This window comes from Protopterus annectens, chromosome 9.part0, assembly GCF_019279795.1.
Source record: "Protopterus annectens isolate FY-2018-M chromosome 9.part0, PAN1.0, whole genome shotgun sequence".
Lineage (NCBI taxonomy): Eukaryota > Metazoa > Chordata > Ceratodontiformes > Protopteridae > Protopterus > Protopterus annectens.
In genome coordinates this window covers 777,176,324-777,185,161 of record NC_056743.1, presented here as the reverse complement: position 1 = coordinate 777,185,161, position 8,838 = coordinate 777,176,324, and the positions used below count along the sequence as shown (strand labels likewise).

Sequence of the window (8,838 nt, the reverse complement as noted above, 5' to 3'; positions counted from 1 at the left end):
CACCTGGCTGTGTTGTTGGATTTCTCTACTGTGACCATGTTGGAGGCCGGCGAGGATCCTGCTTATGGCATGTCTGAAAAAGCTTTGCAGGTGTCCATCTTGGACGTTCAGCGGGAACAACAGGTGATTTTTTTCTGAGGGGTGGTTCTCGACTGTCATCCTGGATCTGAGCCTTCTCAGAGCATTCCCTTAAAAAAGAAACAAAAAAACTAAACATGTTTCTGTTCTTAGGGATCCACAAAGTGAGTGGCAGGCTTTTATTATTTTCTGCCTTAATGTCCTTAAAGCCTCCTTATTGGGTTTCAGTTCTTCTTCCTCCTTGGTCCTCTAGAGACCAGGATTCTTCTGAGGATGAGTCAGATTCTGATGACGAATCCCTAACTTATTCTACTCAAATTCCTTGTCCTTTGGACTATGGGTCTGAAAAGGAGGAACCTATTAGTCCTGGTGTTCCTTTGGAGTAAATTTCCTTTGGGGACACACTCTCTAGGATGATGGATTTTTTTTTTAGTGGGATTGTGCTGAGGCCTCTGATATCCATAATATGTACTAGGAGTTGTTGCAGTTGGACTCTCCTAAACCTGTGGCTAGTCTTCCTGTCTTGGCTGCTTTACTGGATGCTTTCTCCAATGACTCTCAGGTACCTGATTCTCTCCCCCTGTTCCCGAGAAGCCTAATAGGTTTTATAGGATTCTGAGGATTGTTCTTTTTTATATAAATGTCCTGCTGCTGACCCCTCGGTAGTGTCAAAAGCCTCTGATAAGCCATCTTGATTGCTTCCTTTGCCCAAGTTATTGCCTTCTGGCACAGACAGCAGAACCATGGACAGGCTAGGAAAAAAGATTTACACTTCTGCTTCCCTAGCTTTTAGGGCTATTAATTATCAGACCCATATGTCTAGGTATGTGTTGGCTCTTCTTTCTCAGGCCTGTCAACTTATTTCTGATTTTCTAGACTCTGAGGCTCCTTGCTAGGGATTTCCTCTCAGGTCGTTTGTCATTCTATTCAATTAAGATATGATGCAGTGAACTCCTCTTCTAGGACTGCTATTTTTGGTTCAGTAATGTGGAGGTAGTCTTGGATTAGGCTTCAACCACTACCTGATGATATTAAAGCTAAGTTAATGGATGCCCCTCTGGATTCTAAAAGTTTGTTTGGGGAAGCTGCTGCTGGTTTGTTTAAGTCCCTTCAGGATAAGGGTAAGATATTAAATGTGTGTTTGTTTCTCCATTGCCTAAATTTCACAGAAACTACCCTACTAAGCCTGCCTTTGTTTGTAAGAAATCCTGGCCTTCTACTAAAGGTAATAAGAGTGGCAAACAGGCTTCTCCTGCTAAGGCTACTCAATTTTTGGGGACTCCAAAGCCTTCCTTTCTTGACAAACCAGGTGATGTGTGACTATCCATCCCTTCTCAGCCTCATTCCTTTTTCTCTTTGCCTTTCTCTTCTGGTTTGGCTTCAGATCACTTAGGAGTCTTAGGTTCCGTCAATCATTTGTCAAGGGGACTTTATGGTGTGGAAATACCATCGTAGTTTTATGGGCATTCCTCTGCCTCCTTGGGAACAACTTCCCTTTTTACAAAAGGTTCTTCAAGAGCTCTTGTCTCAGGGTACTATTCAAGAGGTGCCCGGGTCCCAAAGGAGAAAGAGTTCTACTCCTGACTATTTCTAGTGCCCAGAAAACAGGGCACTTGGAGACCTATTCTAGACCTCTCTCATCTAAACACTTTTCTAAAGGTACCTTCCTTTCTGATGTTGTCCCTTCAAATTCTGTTTCTTCTCTTGCTCCCTCAGGCCTATATGGTGTCTCTGGATCTCAAGAATGCGTATCTCCATATTCCAATCCATCCTCTTTTCAGGAAGTGTTTGTATTTCTCTGTTGCTTCCTGGCATTTTCAGTTCCCTGCTTTGCCCTTTGGACTTTCTACTGCCTCAAGGGTGCTCACCAAATGTCTTGCTCCAGTGATTGCCTTTTGCAGAATTCAAGGGATCCAAATATTTCCTTACTTGGATGATCTGTTGATTCAGGTATCCTCTCCAGAGACCCTTTTGCAAAATCTTCATTTTGCCATATCCCTTCTTCAGAGCCTGGGGTTGAATATTTTCAAAAGGCCTTTTCCGACTCCTTCTCATATCATGTTTTTCTGGGTTGCAGGATTCAGACGGTGCCAGTGCTTGCATCCCTGCCCCCTCCAAAGGCCTTAACTTTCATTTCTTTCTTCCACACTCTCCCTCATCTGGCTTCCATTACCACCAGGGAGTTTCTGAGAGTTCTGGGTTTCATGGCATCTACCATTCTGATGCTTCCTCTGGACAAACTTCATATGAGAAAGTTTCATTGGTTTCTGAAGTCAGTGTGGCTTCAACACGTTCATCCTCTAAAATTTGTAGTTTTTCTTCCTTGTCTCAGACAGGAACTTTTTTCGGTGGATTCAGCAGGTGTCTCTGAATCCGGAGATCCCTTTTCACCCCCCTCATCCTTCTCAGGAACTGTTCAGAGACACATCAGACATTAGATGGAGGGTGACTTCTGACTCTCTAAAGGTACAGGGGTTGTGGTCGCCTCATCAGCAGATGACGCACATCGATGTCCAAGGAATGAGAGTTCTTCTGCTGGCTCTTCAGACCTTTCAGTCTCTCTGTTCTCCAAGTCTTCTGAAGATATTCACAGACAATACCACAGTGATGTGGTATATCAACAAGTATGGAGGGACGAGAGCTTATCTTGTTTGCCGGTTGGCACTTCTGGTATGGGATCTTGCTGTCAAATGACTCTTCAGGCAGTTTATATCCCTTCCGGTCAGAACACTGTGGCAGACACTCACAGCAGGTTCTTAACTCAGTCCCATGAATAGATGCTTTACAGGGATGTGTTTCTGGACATTATTCACCAGTGGAGTAATCCTCAACTGGATCTTTTTGAGTCCCCTCTGAACAGACAACTTCTCTGTTTTGTGCCAGAGTCCCAGGTCCTCTGGTATGGAAGATAGATGCCCTCTCATTCTCTTCGAAGGGGATGTTTCTTTACACATTCCCTTCAGTTCTTCTCATTCTGAAAGTCTTGTTCAAAATTCAACAGGATGCTCTCAAAATCTTATTGGTGACTCCCTTTTGGCGGCAACAGCACTGGTTCCCTCTTCTTCTGCATCTAGCCAGGGGTAATCATCACAAGTTACCTCACAGGTTGGATCTAATCACAAAAGACAAAGGATCTCCTATACAACCCCACCTATCTATGCTTTAGCTGACACTGTGGGTGATAGGATTTTGATTCCTCATAGACACCTCTTTTCTGAGGACGTGCTGCAAGTCCTGCAGGAGGCCAGGCAACCTACGACTAGGAAATCTTACTTATCCAAATGGAAGAGTTTTTCTTTTTTGTGTCTCTCTCATAACCTGGACCCACATACTGTGGATGCTGCTTTGGTTCTCTCTTCTTTGTGTGAGTTGCTCAATGCTGGTTTGGCCTATTCTTCTATTAAGGCCCACCTATCAGCTATCTCTGCTTGTCTGCTTTGTCCTTCTCCTTTAGCTGCTAGATTTGATGAGAAACAATTTCTTAAAGGAGTTCTTAATATTAGACCTCCCAGGAAGCCTGTTCCTCCAATCTAGGATCTTAATTTTGTATTGGAGAAGTTGACTCAGGCTCCTTTTCAGCCTGCTGCTTCAGCTTTCTTGCAACATTGTTCCTGGAAAACTGTTCTTTTGTTAGCACTTACTTCTGCTAGATGGGTGTCTGAGTTGCAGGCCCTTATGGATTGTCCTCCTTTTTTGATTTTTCATGAGGGTCTTGTGCACTAACCTGTCTTTTATGCTAAGGTATTTAATCAGCTATTACTTAATCAGTCTATTAATCTGCTGATTTTTTCCCCTCTCCACAAACTGACAGTGAGAGGGTGCTGCATACTTTGGACATGCATAGGCATCTTAGTGTCTATTTGGATATGACCAAGGCTATTAGAAATTCTGATCAGTTGCTCGTTTCTTTTCATCCTAGATCTTTGGGGCCTGCGGTATCCAAGCAAACTATTTCTTCTTGGATTTCTAAGGCTATTTCCTTTTGTTACACTTTTCATGGTGGAAGCCTTCCTTTTTCAATTAAGGCTGATTATATTAGAGCGGTGGCTTCTTCTGGTGCTTTTTTTCAAAGGCTTAGATACTAATTCTATTCTTGAAGCAGCTACCTGGACTTCTGTGCATACTTTTACCAAGCATGGTATCTCAAGAGCTAGGGGCAGGTTTTGCTAGTTCAGTTTTTCATGGCTTTTTAGGGGACTCTTCTGCCCCTTCCTCCTCCCAAGTTTTCTCTTGAGCTTTGTCACTCTCTCATATAGCAGTGAATGTAAAAATATAGTACAGTTTTGTAAAATCTTAACATAACAGTAGATGTCCTTGTCTTCACTGTAGCAGTATTCACTCCCACCCTCCATCCCCCTAGTTATTTGCCTTCATGGATGTACACGTTTCATCTTGGGCTCCTTGGACTGGTGTTCCTCCTGTGACAATCAGTCCTGTTTTGGTAGGCCTGAACGTCATCTTTATGTCCTAGATTACACAGGGAGTGTATGGTGACGTTATCCATACCTTTTAAATTCAAAAGTCTTTGGAAGACTGGCCAGATGTCGGGCTTCAGCGGCAGGGAATCCCTTATACTTAGGAATACTGCAACAGTGAAGGCAAAGACATCTACCATTATGGTAAAATTTTACACACCTGTATTTTCCTCGCTGTAGAAGAAAGGGCCTGCAATTGCATTAATTCTTGATGTTAGTAACTTTTTACCAATATCCATGTTGTACTTCTCAACTGTCCAGATTTTTTGCAGCATATTTTTATTTTGTTCCTCATAAAATTTGTAGTTTTCTGGCAAATTATTGGGAATTAATGTCAATACATACTTACATTTTTAAGTTTTAGACATCATATCCTTTGGAAAATGCATGCCAATGCAAAAATTATTATTCTGGCAATTTTCTCGCCTTATAGGCACAATAATTAAAATCTGTCCCTGATTTTGGACTTTCATCTCCATTATTCGAGGTTTTGTCCCGATTTCTTTCACTCAGTTGAGGCAAGATCCATGATGAGTAATACCGAATCATATTAAATCATCCAAAATAACGTTTAATGTGAAAAAAGCTTCCCAGTTGAAGTTGTTAATTAATCTATAAGCAAATGTTCCACACCTTGGATGGAGAAAACTTGAGAGGTTACAGCTGCAACACAGACATCATATCTGCTACACTTGCCCGGTGACTTTGTTGTATGAGTCATCGATCACAGATAGTGGGGCTAGACAGAAAACTACTATGCGTAGTATTTGAAAGGCTGTACTTAGATTGCAAATAATGTAATCCCAGTTGTAGCCGCCTACAGGTGTTTTTTTTTTTTTTTTTTTTTTTTACTTAAATGTTGTCTTTTTCTTATTGGTAATTGGGCTCTTCTCGTACGTCCTCCCATTTGATGCTAGTACGCCACCCTTAACTGTGCCGGAACCTTGCAGGGCACTATGCAGTTGTTTTGTATGCGGAATCCAAACGAGGTAGAACCACCGTGACATGCCCATTGTACGAACTAGGAAACTTCAGTAATTGGACGGGGTGTATATTTTGTACAGTATTTTTGATCTCTAGCAAAATAGCTTTTCCGTGAGTGAATTAATTTGTTGTTGGCCCATTTAAACAATTAGTTAATTATTCGTATGTGCCAAATGTTAATCCTTAGAAGATGTAAATTGTACAAAAGAGGCAAATGTGAAAAATTACTTTTTAAAAACAAACATATTGTCAACACTTGTTTTTTTAGTAAGTACTCTGATTTTTTTTCGTCTGATAGTTTGGTCTTTTTTAAATATGACTTTTGGAACATCACGGATTAGTATAGTCAGTAAAATAAGCCAGACGTGCCTACAGGCTACACTGCAAGTCAGTACATCTGCTTAGTTAGCTTATGTATTTGTTTTATTTTAAGGTGAATGGCATTGCTATTTAAAATTATCGTTATGATTTTTGCTGTTGATTCTTGCCGTGAGAACTGCAAAACCGAGTTATGTCTACCAATGTGAACACATGCCTCTTTTTTTCTGTAATCATATATCTTATGCGACATGCAAACCAGTTTTGCTTGAAGCTTTACAAGAATATCCAGTTGCGTTTAAAATGTCTTTCTGCTTTTGTCAGGGTGGAGATTGATGCAGGTATTTCCATAATTTAAATAAACCGTTTGTGTGTTTGGGGGTTGCCTTTAACTTTTCTTCACTTTACTGCCTATAGTTCAGTGGTGTGGGGGGCACATAAATCTATTTCTAGTAATGAGTGTAAAAATATATCCTGCACATCTGTAAATGTGCACGGTTAGGTATGTGTATAGGTTGTGTGCGTGTGTATTTATTACAGAGATGTGTACAGGATACATGGGAAATATGTGGGCATAATCCTGAGGGGTGTAACTTAAGTTTTTAACAGCTGTAGTCTAACTCCCGGTCGTTTGTTCATTTAATCCAAAATACACTTCCAAGTCCTTTTATTGTGTATTTTCTGGATCACACTTTCTGTTGTTGCTATCATTTTTTCAGTGTTTTAAAATTATTTGATTTGTGATTATCAAAACTTCCTTATTGCTAGCTTTCATTATTGTGAGCCTAAGACAAAGTGCATGTTTAAATCAGAAGTGAAAGTGTTTTCTGTGTGGTTGGGTGTACTTCCCTGTGCTTTGTCTTCAAAAGCCTCACCATCTGTGAGTCAGCTTATTTAGTAAGTTCCCTGGCATGGTATTTATTTTGTGTTTGGTAGGTGGACTGGTCTGAAGACACTTTACAGCCATGAGTTGGGCACAAAGGCTTGTTGTGTCTTTCGGCTTTTCCCGGTTAGGGTTTCGCCACAGCGGAACTCCGGTCCGCTAATGATTGGCAGTAGATTTTTACGTGCCGAGTTGCCGGCCCTGGCGCACAACCTTCAACGAAGGTACGCCCATTCACGCATGTCTCCACACAGAAGACACTCTAGCTTTGAATCGAACAGGACAACGTCTTACTGTGAGGCGACAATGCTACCGCAGCAGCAGCAGCACCACCACCACCACCACCACCGCAGTTAAGGTACATAATTTTAAAAAGTATGTTATACAAGAAAAATTACAGATTTAGAGGATGTGAAAGTAAATAAAATTTAAATACATTGAGCAGTGAAGGTAATAAAATCAAAATATTGTCAACTTAACAAATATATACACATTCAAGTAATGAGTATCTAACAATGGAAGCAGTTTAGTAAGAAGCGAGTGTAGTAAGGAGTGATGGCAGTATTAAGACATTGAGTTGCTTATTGTTTGTTATCCAGCCATCAACAGCCACTTTTCCCCCATTTTTGCACATAGTTTGAGTGTCTTATCAACAGTTGCAGTCATCTAGAGACGATGTTTACACTGATGGGGGCCAGCCCTGCCCCAATTGGTTTTCCATACCGCACTCCTATGGCCAGTTAGCCATTGTGTCTTGAGCATTTACAGTCCGTTTCATCAAAGAGGTGTACTGAAAATGATGTCTTGAAACTAAGCAGGGGAATATTTTGACTTGATTTCAAGAGGGGGCTTATTCCACAGAGCTGGACCAAGTCTAGGGGAAAGCATATTCTCTTGTTCCAGTTTTGAAAGGGGGATGGCAGAATATTATGGTGGTGTGTTGGCCTTCTGAAAGAATATGCCTGTTCTGTGATGGTAGGTCTCTTTGTAAATGTGAGCAATAGCTCTCTTGTAGTATTGTGGTAGCCTGGCATTCTTCATGCATTGAGCTGAATACATGCCTCCTGAACATTTCTCTGAAACAGTGTGGCTCAGAGTTGCCAAAAGTTCTCTTTTTGAAGCTGTATAAATTAGTGGCTACAATATAAATATGTACTTGAGACGTGCAACCATTGGATAGCTATCATATTTTATTATTTTTATAGAATAGCAGCTGAAAATATGTCATTTTTACATTGTTCTGTTGTAACAATAGATGAGAACAGTTTTTAAATTTGCATTGGTGTGGTAGCAGTTTGAGTCTGGGTGTAAACAATGTAAATTTCTGACTCCCATTCTGTCTACCTTCAAAGGCTCACTGTAATTTATACATATACACACACATTGTATTCATGTAGGTTTTGTTATTTTATGTATGTGTGTTCATATATAGGTGTGTGTGTGTGTGTGTGTGTGATGTATAAAAACGTGTATACAACTCCTGTAGTGAGACTGCAATGTATGCCATTGTTATCCTTGAAATTTGCACAGTGTTGCAACTTTGATCAAAAATGGCAAAAAAGGACACCGTTTTCCTTTCTTTCTTTCTCCCATTAGTATTAGATATGATATTTTTAAGGTCAGAAGCTTAGTGATACAAGCTTAATTAAGGTGCTTGCATCACAAATGTGCCTTTTTGCTTGAGTTGATCTATTTACAGTGGTGTTGTGCTGTGTTTCAGATGTACAAGGCATCATCAGCTTGGGTGCTTATTTTACTGTGTACATTTGTTTCTTTCAATTCAGTGTTTAATGGTAAATGTTACTATTTCCAAACTCTGTGCCTGCTGTAGACTTTTTAAGAGTTTGCCAAGTGATAATCAAGGGTCAAAAACTAACAAGTGTCTAAAGCTTTCTTAAAATCTCCAGATGAATAAAAATTTCTAATGTTTAAAGTTAAGGAATTTCATAATCTATGTTGAAAGAAGGAACTCGGAACAGAAGTATTAAATTGAGGTACCAATTGCTCCTTGTAGCAGCGCTGTGTTTTGAAAAGGTGTCACCTGAAGTTGCAGCTAAGATTTCATTCTGAAGGCAGTTAAATATGAGAATTTAAATCCAC

The 8,838-nt window shown here is 40.4% G+C and overlaps 1 protein-coding gene across 1 annotated transcript in view; it reads left to right on the top strand.

Annotated features, from left to right (window-relative positions):
* The first annotated feature begins 5,442 nt into the window (after positions 1-5,442).
* The window catches only part of LOC122811519 (polynucleotide kinase 3'-phosphatase), an 897,059-nt gene continuing 893,663 nt past the window's right edge, over positions 5,443-8,838 (top strand). Inside the window, exon 1 of the mRNA XM_044083405.1 lies at positions 5,443-5,648. The gene's annotated coding sequence lies outside the window, so the exon portion shown is untranslated. The remainder of the gene's footprint in view (positions 5,649-8,838) is intronic.